This window comes from Diorhabda sublineata, chromosome 11 (assembly GCF_026230105.1).
Source record: "Diorhabda sublineata isolate icDioSubl1.1 chromosome 11, icDioSubl1.1, whole genome shotgun sequence".
Lineage (NCBI taxonomy): Eukaryota > Metazoa > Arthropoda > Insecta > Coleoptera > Chrysomelidae > Diorhabda > Diorhabda sublineata.
The window spans coordinates 11,152,047-11,166,433 of record NC_079484.1 but is presented as its reverse complement, the minus strand read 5'-3'; the positions used below and the strand labels follow the sequence as shown (position 1 = coordinate 11,166,433).

The 14,387-nt window shown below is 32.8% G+C and overlaps 1 protein-coding gene across 4 annotated transcripts in view; it reads right to left on the bottom strand.

Moving 5' to 3' along the window:
* Positions 1 to 14,387, bottom strand: part of LOC130450481 (uncharacterized) — a 247,827-nt gene that overhangs the window by 219,429 nt on the left and 14,011 nt on the right. The window contains exon 1 of one of the 4 annotated variants that reach the window (XM_056788879.1): positions 7,784 to 7,881. The exons of the other annotated variants lie outside the window; for them this stretch is intronic. The gene's annotated coding sequence lies outside the window, so the exon portion shown is untranslated. Of the gene's footprint in view, positions 1 to 7,783; positions 7,882 to 14,387 lie in introns of those variants that run through there. 4 annotated transcript variants of the gene reach the window in all.

Here is a 14,387-nt window from a genome sequence, read left to right as displayed (position 1 = left end):
TATGAAAACCTTGGCGAAAATTTATATAGGGTATTCAGAAAATGATGCCGAATTTCGCTATTTAAGAATTCCAAAACTTAATTTTTTCAAATGGCTTTCCCCATTTTTCTCTTTACCATTGGATTGATTCTACGCTTTAAATTAAGGGGACTTAGATAGTAAATTCATATAACTCAAATGAACGGTTTTTGTAGAAACTTGAGAAAACTGGAATTTTCATGGTTTTTAATTGTCAGTTATCTGGAGCGATCAAAAAAAAAACAAAAGCTAACATATCAACAAACAAACAAACAAACAAACAAACAATGAAAAGAGCTTGACGATTAAGCGTTGCAAAAGTGGTCATGTTCCGTTAAGGATTTATTAATGAAGATTATTTCAATTTGCTGGTAATATACGGGGAATGTGGTAGGGTTATTATGCAACGCTTAACCGTTAAGCTGTTTTCATTGTTTGTTTGTTTGTTTGTTTGTTGATATGTTAGCTTTAATTTTATTTTTGGTCGCTCCAGACAACCGATAATTAAAATCCATGAAGATTTCAGTTTTCTCAAGTTTCTACAAAAACAGTCCATTTGAGATATATGAATTTACTATCTAAGTCCCCTTAATTTAAAGCGTACAATCCAATGTTAAAGAGAAAAATGGGGGTTGCCACTTGAAAAATTTAAGTTTTCGAAGTTTTTAGATAGTGAAATTCGGAACCATTGTCAAGGTTTTCACAGATTTTGAAAGCTGTAAGTATTATTTGTCCAAATCCCAAAAATACTAGACCTGACTCACTTAAACTTAGAAATATAATTTTTTTAATGGAGGATTGCACGTGTCCAATAATTTGGAAAATGTGAAATAATCAAAAAATGGTGGACTTTAGCCGTACGATGCCTTACATAAAGTTATATTGAAAGTTCGCGTAGATTCCAAAAATTTAATAAAAACCATAGCATTCCGTTTAAAATAACTAAGTTTGGGTCCACTTCCGGTATAAGCGGAAGTTTTAGAAAACTGAAATTATTTTAGATGAAAGGATCATTTCGGAAAACCCATGAAAGCAAATTTTCAGAACACTAGTCATAGTACGTTTCCATATACATATCGATTCAGCTCGTCGTGAAGGACTCTGTACTTGATAAACAAGAAAGTGCTTTTCCATCACGACAACGCATCTTCTCACACTTTCATGATCGCCCTGCTTAAAATTCCTAAAATGCACTTTGTTGATCACGCACCGTATTCAACGGAATTAGTCCCCATCAAGTTTTTTCTATTTCCTAACCTTGATGTTTCACTTAGCGCAAAGAAATACGTAAGCACCTTTTTTGAGGAGTAAGAAGGCAATTATTATTTGGAAGGGTGAAAAAAACTTGAAAAGCCCAGGCTTAAAATGATTATGGGAAAAAATATCTTGTCTCTTTGTTAGGTCGATATCTTTTCAGACAACCCTCCTATTTACAGTTATATGTAATAATACCAGCTTTTTTATCATTATCCATAAAAGTTGCCATAAGAGACGCCTTGTTATAGTTAAGGACGAGGAACAGTCAAAATGTCGTTGGACCTAAAAATCAGATGAAAATTTGAATTTAAATAGTCGATTGACTTGACCATTTGACAATAAGGTCCGAATTTTTTCCGAAAATTTGGACTGATTGCATTAAAATGAACCATCTCCTTTATGCAGATTTAATTGTCATTTAATTCAAACTGGAACTGAACCTATAGCTATAGGACTGCCACAAAAATTCAGAGTTCTTGCTGGAAAATCATCTTGTACTAAAAAGTCAAACGTCAAGGTCGATCAGAGTTCGATCCAAGATAAGTAACTGTAAACTTAAAAGGTATATTGAAACCTTCCTGAAACGATGTGCAATTAAAAAGACTTGAAAAAAGGATCAACGTAACGTATTACAAGTTTCTTTTTATTCGCGAATTTTTAGCTGCTAAAAGGTTTCCTGTCAGTTCACTTCAGCTTTACTGACCACCCATATTTAACAATATGCTACTTGTAACTATTCTCAAAAATAAAAAAATGTGATTAAACTATTTCACTCTATTACTAATATTGAGAAGGATACAACAGAGCAGATGGAAGACATTCCGAAAGAAAAAGTTTCAGGGATTCTTTGTCATAGGTCAACGATGAAATAAGAAAATTGCTAGTCAAAGGCAGTATTTTGAAAAAGATCAATTTAGGTTTATTTTATTTTATATTTATACTTTTTCACTTTGTATTAAATAATTCACCATATTTTTTAATCGTTCCTCGTACGTTGCACAGCATTGGAGATATTACACAATAATTTTGATAGATATATCTCGGTATGTTGACGTTAGACAAGTCTACAATTCCCCATGGTTCTATAAATCATTCAAATAAAAACAATAAAATAAATCCTGACAATTTTTATTTTCCCACTGGTTGGTGTACGAAGTCAGTTACATGTTTCACGCTTGTAAAACACTACGACAGGAAAATTATTTTATCGTTGAATCAAACAATACTATACACGTCAACAAACTGAACGCAATTAGTCAAATTCTAGAGACAAACATAGGTCATTTCCATATACAGTTGAGTGAATGACATTGACTAGATTTTTTGTGCATCACAATTTGAAATAATCACAGTAATTATAGTGGAGTATACATTATGAATTTAGTTGACCCGTGATAAACAAGGTTTCGTTTATCATTATAACATAATTTAACGTAGTTAGGTGATGTGTTAGATTAGCTTATAGTGCAAGAGCTGGCGGAAAAAAATCTTGCTTATTATACTATATTAGTCACAAATAATATTTGGCGTCTGAACAAAAATTGCGTATAATTGCTATATTTTTTCTAATGTACATGAAATATATCAGTCAAGATTATGAGCAAGGTCTCGTTAAATTTGATGCTAGCCCCGTGCACCACACTTTTTGTTATTTTTATTGTTGCGTTACTGTACCTTTAGAGTAACCACTTTAAACTGTAATTAACTTAAAGGTTTCAAACATTTATTATCAAGAAAATGCATTAGTACCACTACTATTCTAGTGACAAATGCCTGGCACGATACATAATATATCATTATGTCCTATACTACAGTGCAACCTAAATATATCGAGCCTATATTTGCCTATATTTACAATGTTATTTTTACCTCTATACGAGGATGTATTGATATCTAGTTAGCCTAGACCAGCGGCTCTCAAAATTTTTAGTGTCGGAACCCTTTTGGAAAGCGAAATACTTGACGGAACCCTACAATAAAAGAATAGTCTCTAAAAGTATATTCTTTATTAATAAGCATAATAAACGTAGAATGTAACATATACTTATTACTTATTTACATAACAAGTATAATAATAGAAATAGAAGATATTAAAAAAGAAAAACAAACTAATGGGAGGTATGGAACTGTTTTTTATTATTCATTAATTGGTTGATATCAGGTTTGATAGAAGACAGTTGAAGTCTCACATCAGGTTCGGCGTCCAGTCTATTCCGGTATTTTGTTTTCGTGGCTGCATAGGTGGAGAATCCTGTTTCGCACAAATATGTTGTGGGAAATGGAAGAAGAATATTCAGAGCCATTTTGACAAGCATTGGGTATTCATCACGGATTCTGCACCAATAATCGTTCAGAGATGTCGTTTTGAACAATGACTCCATACTTGTGTCTGATGACATTTCTAAAAGAGATTCATATATCTCATTTGACATACTTTCGGGCTCTTGGTGGCAAGGTGGGTAAAAAAGGATTATGAATCCATGAATTCAGTTTCAATTTTGTATTCTGTTCTTCGGGAAAATACTTCTCAAAAGATGCGCGCATCGAAGTGAGATATTGGACCAATTCTTCAAATACATCATCTTGAAACATTTCTGAGTCGTTATCGCTAACAAACTCACTGAGTAACGTAAAGCTTTCTATTTCTCTCTTACTAACGCAAATAATCCAAAAATCTAATTTTCTTTTAAAGGCAGTTATTTTGTTACAGGCCTGGAACACTGTTGTCTGTTTACCATGCAATGATAAATTTAATTCGTTCAGTTTTTGAAAAATATCCGCCATGGAAGACAGTCGGAACAAACAAGTTTTATCATACAAACGGCCTTTCAAATTAAAAGAAGTATCTGAAAGAAACATTTGTAACTCGGCTTTAAGTTCAAATAGCCTTGTTAAAGTTTTACCCCGAGACAGCCATCGCACTTCTGTATGGAGCAGCAGTGTTTTATGTTTGCTACCATAATCTTCACACAATAATGAGAACAATCGGGATTGTAGTGGTCAATTTCAACCATACTGCATGAATTTTTTACTAGATCAATGTTAATGACAATAAAATTGAACCACTTTGATATAATAGAACTTGATGAAGTAGAGTTTGATGAAATTGATAAGTATAACGATAATTATTGTGATAATGAGGATCAAAATCAAAATAATGACAGGAATCATGACGTTGATGATAATATTTATGGAAATAAAGGTAACCATGATGATAATCATGATAAAAATAAAATTTCATTGTATTTTATGTACATGCTTTATGAAATACCCATATAAATAAATAAATAAAAATGGTTAATAAATCACTACAATTCTTCACAAGATATTTATTCATTTATTCCCAAATATTTGTGTGATACGTTTTATAGGTAATAGCCCAGATTTCTCAGTCAGTAAGACGGAGAAACGAAAAACGAAATTATGGGGAAGATATGGGGAAAGTAACTGATTTAAAGGTTGGTATAGCAAAACGAACGCATCCGATTATCGATTAAAAACAGCTGTGGAATTTAATTTCATGCTGGATAGTGAGACAACGGTGGCGTTTCGAGAGCAATCATAACAGTGATATATCTGTAGAATTTAATCTGTGGTAATGGTATACGACTTGAAGAAATATTAAGTTTCGAGCGAGGCATTTGTCACCAGCAATAGTTAGAAATGGTTAATCAAAGAAATTTATAGTGTGGTGTGTGGTACCAAGGGGTTGGCTATAGAGTTTACGAGGCATTTGTTAATAAAATTATTTTTTACTCACTTAAAATTACATTCTCAGTTTCAAGTGGTTACTCTATCAATACAGTGTATCCTATACAGATGTATAGGAATGTGTTGTAGGAAAATATAGCAATTTATAATTATAGTGAGCAGTATTATTTACTTCATCTGGTAACTTGATTGGCATCCAAACGAAAAACATAAGTATACAAATTTTTTCATTGTGAAATACAAAAATCCATAAAACCGTTATTTTGGCCTGTAGGAAGAAAATTTTTAGTAGAAATTTGGTGGTTATGACCAAAAGGGTGTTTAAAGTTTAGGAGCGAGCATATTTTATGAAGCACAAGAAAATAATAGTTTGGTCTCTAAATTTAGTACCCCGTATATTTGTAAATTCTTAAAATTTTTCGCTGGATCGAAGAATACTGCTATGATACGGGATTTTAACGATTTATTAACAGTAACCAAGAGTTTTATTTAAAATTTTCCATAGTTTTCCATGTAGAATATTGATATTTTTCTACATTCTTCACTTTTAGAAGTCCCAAAATGAACGAACAGGACTCATCCATTTCTAATCTGTTGCACTCCTAATACCAGATAAATCCCCTCTTAGAACTCCAACAATACTACAATTGACTTCTTCTTTTCAATCGCTGATTGACTCCAGTGGCATCTTCATAGGGTATTCAGCGTAACGCCAAGTCATACGGTAGCTTTATCTCACTACCTTCGAAGGTAACTAACATAAAGCCTCTTCCCCTACATTCCACTACGCTTGGATCGAGAGCTAGGTTCAATGTATTTTCTGCTTACTACCGAGCAGGATATTATTACAAGGTAATGTACTACTGTCCGTGGCTAGAAATGTACATATTTTCTCAAGAAAATATAAATTGCAGCTTTAATTTGGCAAAATTGGCAAAATATTCTGACCTTAACTCCAATGAGAACTTATGGAATGATATAGGTTAGTGACTTTCTGTGTCTACTTAGAATCCTAATTGAGGTTTCGTTCAGGCTGCCATAAATACGGATCATGATGCAATTAGAAACCTTATTTAAAGTATGTCTCAAAGATGTGAGGCAAGTAATAAGAAGAGACAACTCAATGAAGTATCAACATCATTTTTTTTTAAATTTCTGGATAAACAATTTGTTCAATTCTGTACTTTACGAATTCTCATTATCTTTTGTAAATTTGATCGCTATTCTATAGTAATCTTTTTGGACCATGGGCGTCAGTTTGAATACAGAAAATAAAACCATAGAAGATATAAATATGAGTGTGAAAATAATAATCCATAATAGATAAATCATAGGATATGTTATAATAACATATTCAATATGAAAATTGGTTATTGAGAAAGGAGAATGAAGAATATTACACATAAAACAAGAAATAGATACAAGTAAAATAAATAGGAAACACTTAAATTGATATGGACACATTTACGAGATAGCATCAGACAAACATGAAAAGTGATGGAAGAAGAAGTAACCGAGAATAAAATGCATAGACCAAATAAGGCAGAAATGAGAATGAGAAAGAACAAAATCAATTGAAGGAAAGCAGGAAACAATGAAAAATGGGATAAACTTCCGAAAAACGCCAAGAGGAATTGGAAGGTAAAAATGATAGGGAATTGTTACAATTTTATTCCACAAAAATTTAGTCACTTTCTTCATCCTCTTCCATCATTCTTTCAAGGATACAAACATTTTTTATCTACATTCATTGCCTCGAATGGATCCACATTTTTTCGCCGGACTTGCCGCCTCCAGAGAAATTCACAAAGATGCAGGTCTAAGTTACTTCTGATTCCCCCCTCGATATTCTTATTCTCATGTGCCTTCAGCTGGAATCAATATTTTGAGTGTAGGCCCCTGTTTCATGGCTAACAAAGTGCTCTTGATGGTTGACTGTAAAGTGCTGGTAGCCTTCACTTTCTAGCGCCAAATATCCTTTCCAGCGGTCAGTATAAATGATAGTCCCGACTTTGACATGCTTCTTTATCAGCTCCATATATTTCCGCACTTCTAGAATTATCGGGACATATTTCCAATCGGTAGCCATCGCCGCCACGTTCGATCCTTCCTAATATCCAATTACCCTCGACCATGCGCCCTCTATTGTATTTTCTTCGTCCGATTTAACATTCGTCTATTTCAACGATGGAACCATCCCCACAATTTGGCCTTCATCTTCATATGCTCGGTCTAAACTGGCCGTACGTAGTTGTTTCCAAAATTAAGGCCTGTTCAAATGAAAATCCTTGTGAAAAACAATAGGTGATGATTATTCTTTGACGGATGTTAGTATGCAATGCGTCTTCTGCCGCTGAACCATTATGGTCGAACGATCTGCCCTTGATTTTTCCGAAACATTTGAAGTAGCCAAAAACGGTACCATTATCATACCATTTAGCAAACTGGTTGTATTTTCTGCACCATCTATTGACTCACACGAGATTATTATTAATTGCCCAAATTTTTGCTTGAGCCTCTGTTGGCACAATTGTTGTTATTTTAAAAAGGTTCCATCTTTTTGCGAGGGTCTGTGTCTAGAATGATGTTATTTGTGAATAATATAAGAGCCTAAAAATAAAAAATTAATCATCAATTGATGAAACATTGGATTATTTAATAACTACTTACATTTTTGAATTTTTGAAAGTATTCCTTTTTTTAACACAAAAAACCAAACCATGAAAAATGTTTTAAACTTGCAATGTTTTATTTACCACTAAATCAATGAACGAGCAAAATTTCAGCTCCAACTTACCTGCGCACTAATTCATGACGATTTTCGACCTTGCGAGGTCGCGGGAATTTCAAAAATATCGACGTTACTTGTAAAATTTCATTGGCGTTTTTCGGAAGTTCAGCCTGGAAAATGTTATAATAAGAGAAACAAGAACCGTCATTCCAATCTGACGCTTGTAAAGTTAAAGGAAGAATAGAAAAAGAAACTTGGGAAATAAGGAGAGAAAATTTAGTTGAATATCAAAACATAACATATACCCTAGATTTGCGAGGTGTTGGAAATTGAGAATTAAAGATTTAGTTCTTGCAATCGTATTTGAATTTTTTCCTGACAATTTAGAAACTATGAGTGATAAACAAGGGGGAGAGTTTTTTATCAAGTTTTAAAAATTTTTGAAAAATTAAGGAATTTAGAGATGAAAATACGTTAAAGGATTATTATTGGTCAATAATAAGAGAAACGGCCCCAAAAAAAAACTTTTAAAAGGTTTTTTCATTTCAATTATTTTGTTATTGTTCGTAGTAAATTCAACAAATTTTTTTAGAAATCTAAAAACAGACTTAACAGAAATTGTTATTATTCTTTCTGGATAATAATTATTTTTTGGTGCGGTATAAAAACTGTGTAAAATAGTGTAATCGGTCGAGAATACTGCAGTGATATTCCTCGTGTTTTCATTATTTAAAACCAAAATTAATGACATAGTTATTTTCACAATCCCAATATTTTAAGGGGTGACTGTAAAAAATTCATCCTTCTTGATAATATTTGACGTATATCACTTGTTGTACTGCCTCCTAATGAATTTACGAGTATTTTTCGTTGTACACTATATTCTGATCTTTATTTTTTAAATTCTTGAAAACTGACTAATCAAATTGTTTGGGTTTGTTGTATACAAGTACTTCCAAGAACCCGTCTCACAAAACAACCATTATAAAATAGGGAGAAAAAAATGATTGTGTAATTTCTGAAATTATTGTAACAAGAGTGAATTCACGATGGTAATGATCTCGTTTCTGTCTATCTCGAATTACGTACAGATAACATTAAAAAACTGACCTTTACATTTCCCCACTTCACGTTAAACAACACTAGATATATCCATAAACTATTTATAACCACATTTTTTTAATACACAGCACAATTTATATTGGAGGTCATTACGTACAACATCAAAAGTTAATAAAAACCGTCACCGGATAATAAAAATAATAATTCTTTGCCCAGCACTCACGTCGCATCCGAATACACTAAATACGCTATTGTCGTTATCATTTTATTTATCATCCGAACACCAACGTTTATTTAAACACGGTTACTGTATTTACGAATGTGAATGACTCTCTACCGCTAACCATGATTCTTGTAGTGAATAGCATTTTTCTAAGCGATAAAAGTTATGTTAGGGGGACAGTAAGCGGTACAGTACATTCGAAGTGCGTATATGATTTTGAATCATTATAGCTACGTTATAATATAAATTTTAGGTAAACGAATTAATTCCTCCAGTTTTTTTCTTCGACTTTTCTACATATCTTTGAATGAATAACTGTTGGACTATTTTAATCGAAGAATTAAATAGAGACCAAAATTGAGTGTAAAACTCAAAATTATTAGTATAAAATAACTCATGAGGATAATTGTTCCATCGCGATCATAGCATTTCGTCAATTATCGACAACAAATTGTGTGAGCGGTTGTGACAACACAGTTGTGAAAGAACTAGGGGGGTAGAAAACAACCGTAGTTGCCGAAGGTTGGATAGACGACAACATAAATGAATATTGAGAACGAGGAAGGATCATTCTAGAAGTAATTAACAAAAATAGCTATACCATACAGAACATTACAAGTGCATGTACCATAGGAAATACTACTTATAACATGAGGGATGAAGAAAATCCTCCTATCAGACTAGAGCTACCCGACGGAGGCTACCTTTTAGGCTATGCCGATGACACAGTTATCGTCATCACTAGAAGAGACAAAGAACAAATCCAAAAAAAGCTATTCAGCGCCATACGGATTCTGGAAAGATGGCTCAATGACCATGGGCAATCTCTAGCGGCGAAAAAAACGATATATAAATCGAAGAACTCTCCATCAATACGAAAGTATCCATAAAATATTTAGGATTCACAGACTTAAAAATAAGTTTTGGAGAGCACATAAGAAAAGGAGTGGAGAAAGCATCAACAATCACATAATGGCTAAGCCGACTAATGACAAATATCGGGGATCCGACTGCCACCAAAAGAAGACTGTTAATGGCAGTCAGAAATTCAATACTTCTGTACGGCGCAGAAATATGAAAATATGACACAGATACAGATCTAGCGCAAAAGAATAGCTATTGTGGGAACCATCCCAGTAGATCTAATAGCACTCGAACGCAGAAGAATATACAAGAGAATAACGTAACAACTAATGAAATCATCAACAAAGCCATAATCGTGAACGAAGAAAGAGTCGTAACCACGAAAAAATGGCAGCAGTGGTATGATGGACTGCGCGCCTCTTACCATATGTCAAGATAGAGAAAAATCACGGGGTGGTGAACTAATAATTGATCCAACTGGACACAGTTGCTTTCATTCCTACCTATTTAAACAAGGAAAAGTAGAGAGCCGCACTTATTTCCTTTGCGGACAAACCAGAACACAAATTCTTCATATGCAGTCATTGGAGGTTCACACCCAAGAATATCGTAGGGATTATGATCGTGAAAGAAGAGAATTGAGATACCGTAGGTGAGTACGGAGAAGGAATTTTACTGACAAAGGAAAGGATAGTTTGGTCGATGATCCAATCACGTGCCCTAACAGCTGAAGAGATCACAGAACAGAGCAAACGCAAATCAAGCAAAGAACAGCTATTCTGTGGAATGCTGACGCGGGTCAAAGATGAGAACCTCAAAGAGGTTTAGCTTAAAGAGGGAGGGTTTAAGTGTAATCCAGCTCCATACACCGCTCGGTCTGGTATGGTTACTGATGGACGCGTACGCATTTCCCTATTCTTTGGATAAAAAAAATTATTCATTATAGTTATCATGTTGACCAAAATTATTAAAATATATTGTTTTTTTCTTAAATCACAATCATACAAAAACCACTCACCGCTACTAGTTAAGAGACTTATCCAATAGAATAAAATCACACCTTCTATAAGGTGTGACACAAAGACCTGCCTTGTAATTTAAAGAATTTCTAGTAGATTATCAAATAGAATACGCGAATACTACACTCAATAAAATTAGGTATTCCATAAGGTAGTGTTCTTGGTTCCCTACACACTGCTCGCATCAGAATAAAATTGAAATATATCATCTAGATATCTTCAATTACACCAAAATGAATTGAACAAAATAGTTCAAGACATGGTGAATGGAATGGAAAATGTGCCATAAAAGAAGATTCTTTTCAAACGGTTCTGTTCAACAATCAATCCTACGTACAGAAGAATAAAGTCAAATATCTTGGAATCCACTTAAATCGAAGGTTAAGATGGAGAACCCACAAATTTGCTGAACGAAGCATTTAGGGTTGAAATTAAAACAGTACTAATGATTAATTGAAGAACATTCCAAGCAAAATCCGGCAAAGAAGCTGCATAAAAACTGGTATGAGTCTACGAAACCCAGCTGTGAGGTACAGTAATTTAAACCTTGAAATTTTAAAACAATTCCAGAATAAGATACAATGCATCAATTTCTGCCTACAGTAATGGGCTTGTGTGCAACTTGTTTAATACAGAAAACGAGGTACGAGTTTGGAGGAGAAACAAGGACATTCAACTACATAACACCCTGTTTACACTACCATTACACCAAAACTCTTAATTACATTGTCTGACGCGCGTAAAATGTTTACCTTCAATCTCTGAAGATGATAAGTTGGTTATAGAAAAGTATGTCAGTGTAATTGTGAGTGTAGTGTAAAACTATATTTAAAGGAGATTTTCATGTTTTTCCTAAAAAACAGATGACTTTATAGTTACTACGAAGAAACTACCCAAACTACATTTTTTGCTTATTTATCAATGTGTGAAGTGGAGATTCGTATAAAACGAAGCAGACAAATACAAGAAAATATTCTTTTTCTGCTATTTCTTAATTTATTACCGTGATCGGTATAGTCCAGGTCCAGAATATGTAGACAAAATTGCAGCTAGTTTCTCCAAGTTTCGGTAATTGCAAAAAATTGCGATATCATTGGGTCAACAAGTTTTACACCAAGTTTCAACTTGCTGTTTCAATCCATTTAATTATAGTAGAGCTGGAACAACAACTCAGTCAAGTTGTTTCGAAAAATTTCACAAATTGAGTTTCGGGCTATTATAAAATTTTTGACTAAAGAAAGATTAACACCAATACGAATTAAAAACGGAATGGAAGCTGTTCATGGTTACTAAGTCATGTCTCTGGGGACGATATTCATCAGAAGATGACCCAAGTGCGGGAAGTGACTACTTCAGAAAACATTGTATTAAGGGCAGAAAAATGACCGGCGCCTAAAAACAGAAATTGCAGCACACACCGACATTTCCAAAACAAGTGTTTTAATATACTGTAAAAGCAGCGTCGAGTAGAATATCATTAGCCGTTTTTAGAGCTTTTCCGGGGGAACCAAAAAAGTGTAAGCCAATCAATTATATCGAAAGATTCTATGGAGTGGCATCGGAAAAGAGAGTCCGTGCCAAAAAAAAGCAAAGGTCATGAAAGACACCAAAAAAGTGATAGCACTAATATTTTGAGACTCCTAGGATATCCTTTTGATATACTTTAAAGAATCAAATACAACCCTAAATACGGCATATAACTCTGAGTTACTAATGTAATTGCGTCAAAAATTATCCGCAAAAGGTGCGGCAAAATCAGCCGAGGTGTGCGCTTACTTCATAACAATGCCCCAGTCCACACTGTTTCGCTTTCCAAGTCTAATGTACACAAATGTAGCTTGGCACAGATAAAACACCTACTATATAGCCGGATCTGGCCCCGTCTGATTATTTTTTTATGCAAGGCCAAGTTAAGGGGTATAATATTTAAAAGTAACGATGAAATTAAACAGGCGATCTACGAACATTTTCACATTAAAGAGGCATCAAATTTTTATAGTGGCATAAAAACTTTAGTCAGACGTTCTGAAAAATGTGTGGTGATATAGGGAGAATATATGTAACTGCACTAAGTATGTTGCTGAGCTCCAATATATATATAAATTATCATTTTTTAAAGTTGATTTCAGTTTTCTAGATTTATCGTTGTATAGACATAAAAGACAGGACACCCCAGGATTCGATATTGGGGCCAATTATAATACAAATTTCTTCCATAAATTTATCGAAATAAACGAATACTTTTTGAGTTATCAGAGATACAAATTTCTTCAAAAAATTGCCGGTTTGAAAGCGGTTTTTCAAAATTAACTCAAAAACTTTTTAATAGAAAAGTCACCAAAATTGAAACTAATGAAAAAATTAATAAATTTTTTTGTTGTGTAATGGCCACTTCTTCGTGATAAAATAATATTTAAATATCGTGGACTGTATTTTCTATAACCTTTTAATAACTATACATAACTGTGGCCATTACACAACAAAAAAATTTATTAATTTTTTTATTAGTTTCAATTTTGACGACTTTTCTATTAAAAAGTTTTTGAGTTAATTTTGAAAAACCGCTTTCAAACCTGCAATTTTATATATATATATATATATATATATATATATATATATATATATATATATATATATATATATATATATATATCTACTTCTGCTAAAAACCATATAAGTAGTAATCGACTGTATTTGACGGTTGTTATTGTCTCTTTAAATCGACAGACCAACAAAAAACATGTTTTTTTATCTTCACTGGTGTTTTTTAGTACATAAACGGCGTGAGAATATATTAATATCTTCAACACTCTTCCTTAGAAAACCTTTTCATACAAATTTAAAGTGAGGTAAAGGTGATTAAATGACAGTTTTCGTAGTGGCAAAATGAAACACCAAAATGTACTAACTCAAATATATTTCCGAGCTTTTAAATACTTATGTATACATCGTCTGGGTATTAATTAATTAGAATTGCGGTATTTATATCTTTTAAAAAATATTAAATGTATCAGTTTCAAAAAGCAATATTTGAATTGACGTTCGATGAAAATGTTGATTCTATTGATTATTGACTGAATGTATATTTTATGAATGTTTTGAAAAATATTTTTCAGTACTCAAAAATCCCTATCAAGTAAGCTAGAAGTTCATAGCATAAAAATTAAGCAAATTATAAAGAAAATTTTTATAAATGTTCTATCTTTTGATACTAACGACAAAAATACTCGATATACCTACGTAAAATTGATATGAGATCAAAATAGTAGGATAAAAATAACCGAAATCGAATCGTTTAAAGCCTATATTTGACTTCGAAAACCAAATAACCGAGGCCTTTTAACATATTATCTTAAAAAAGATTAAATTAAATCTTAAAGCTATTAAATTATCTTTCAAATGGTTTTTGGTTGAACCTGATATCATAAAAATGGAGTAATTATGAAAAAAACCAATTTATTGTGGAAAATTTTTTGGAGCAGATTTTGTACACATATATAAG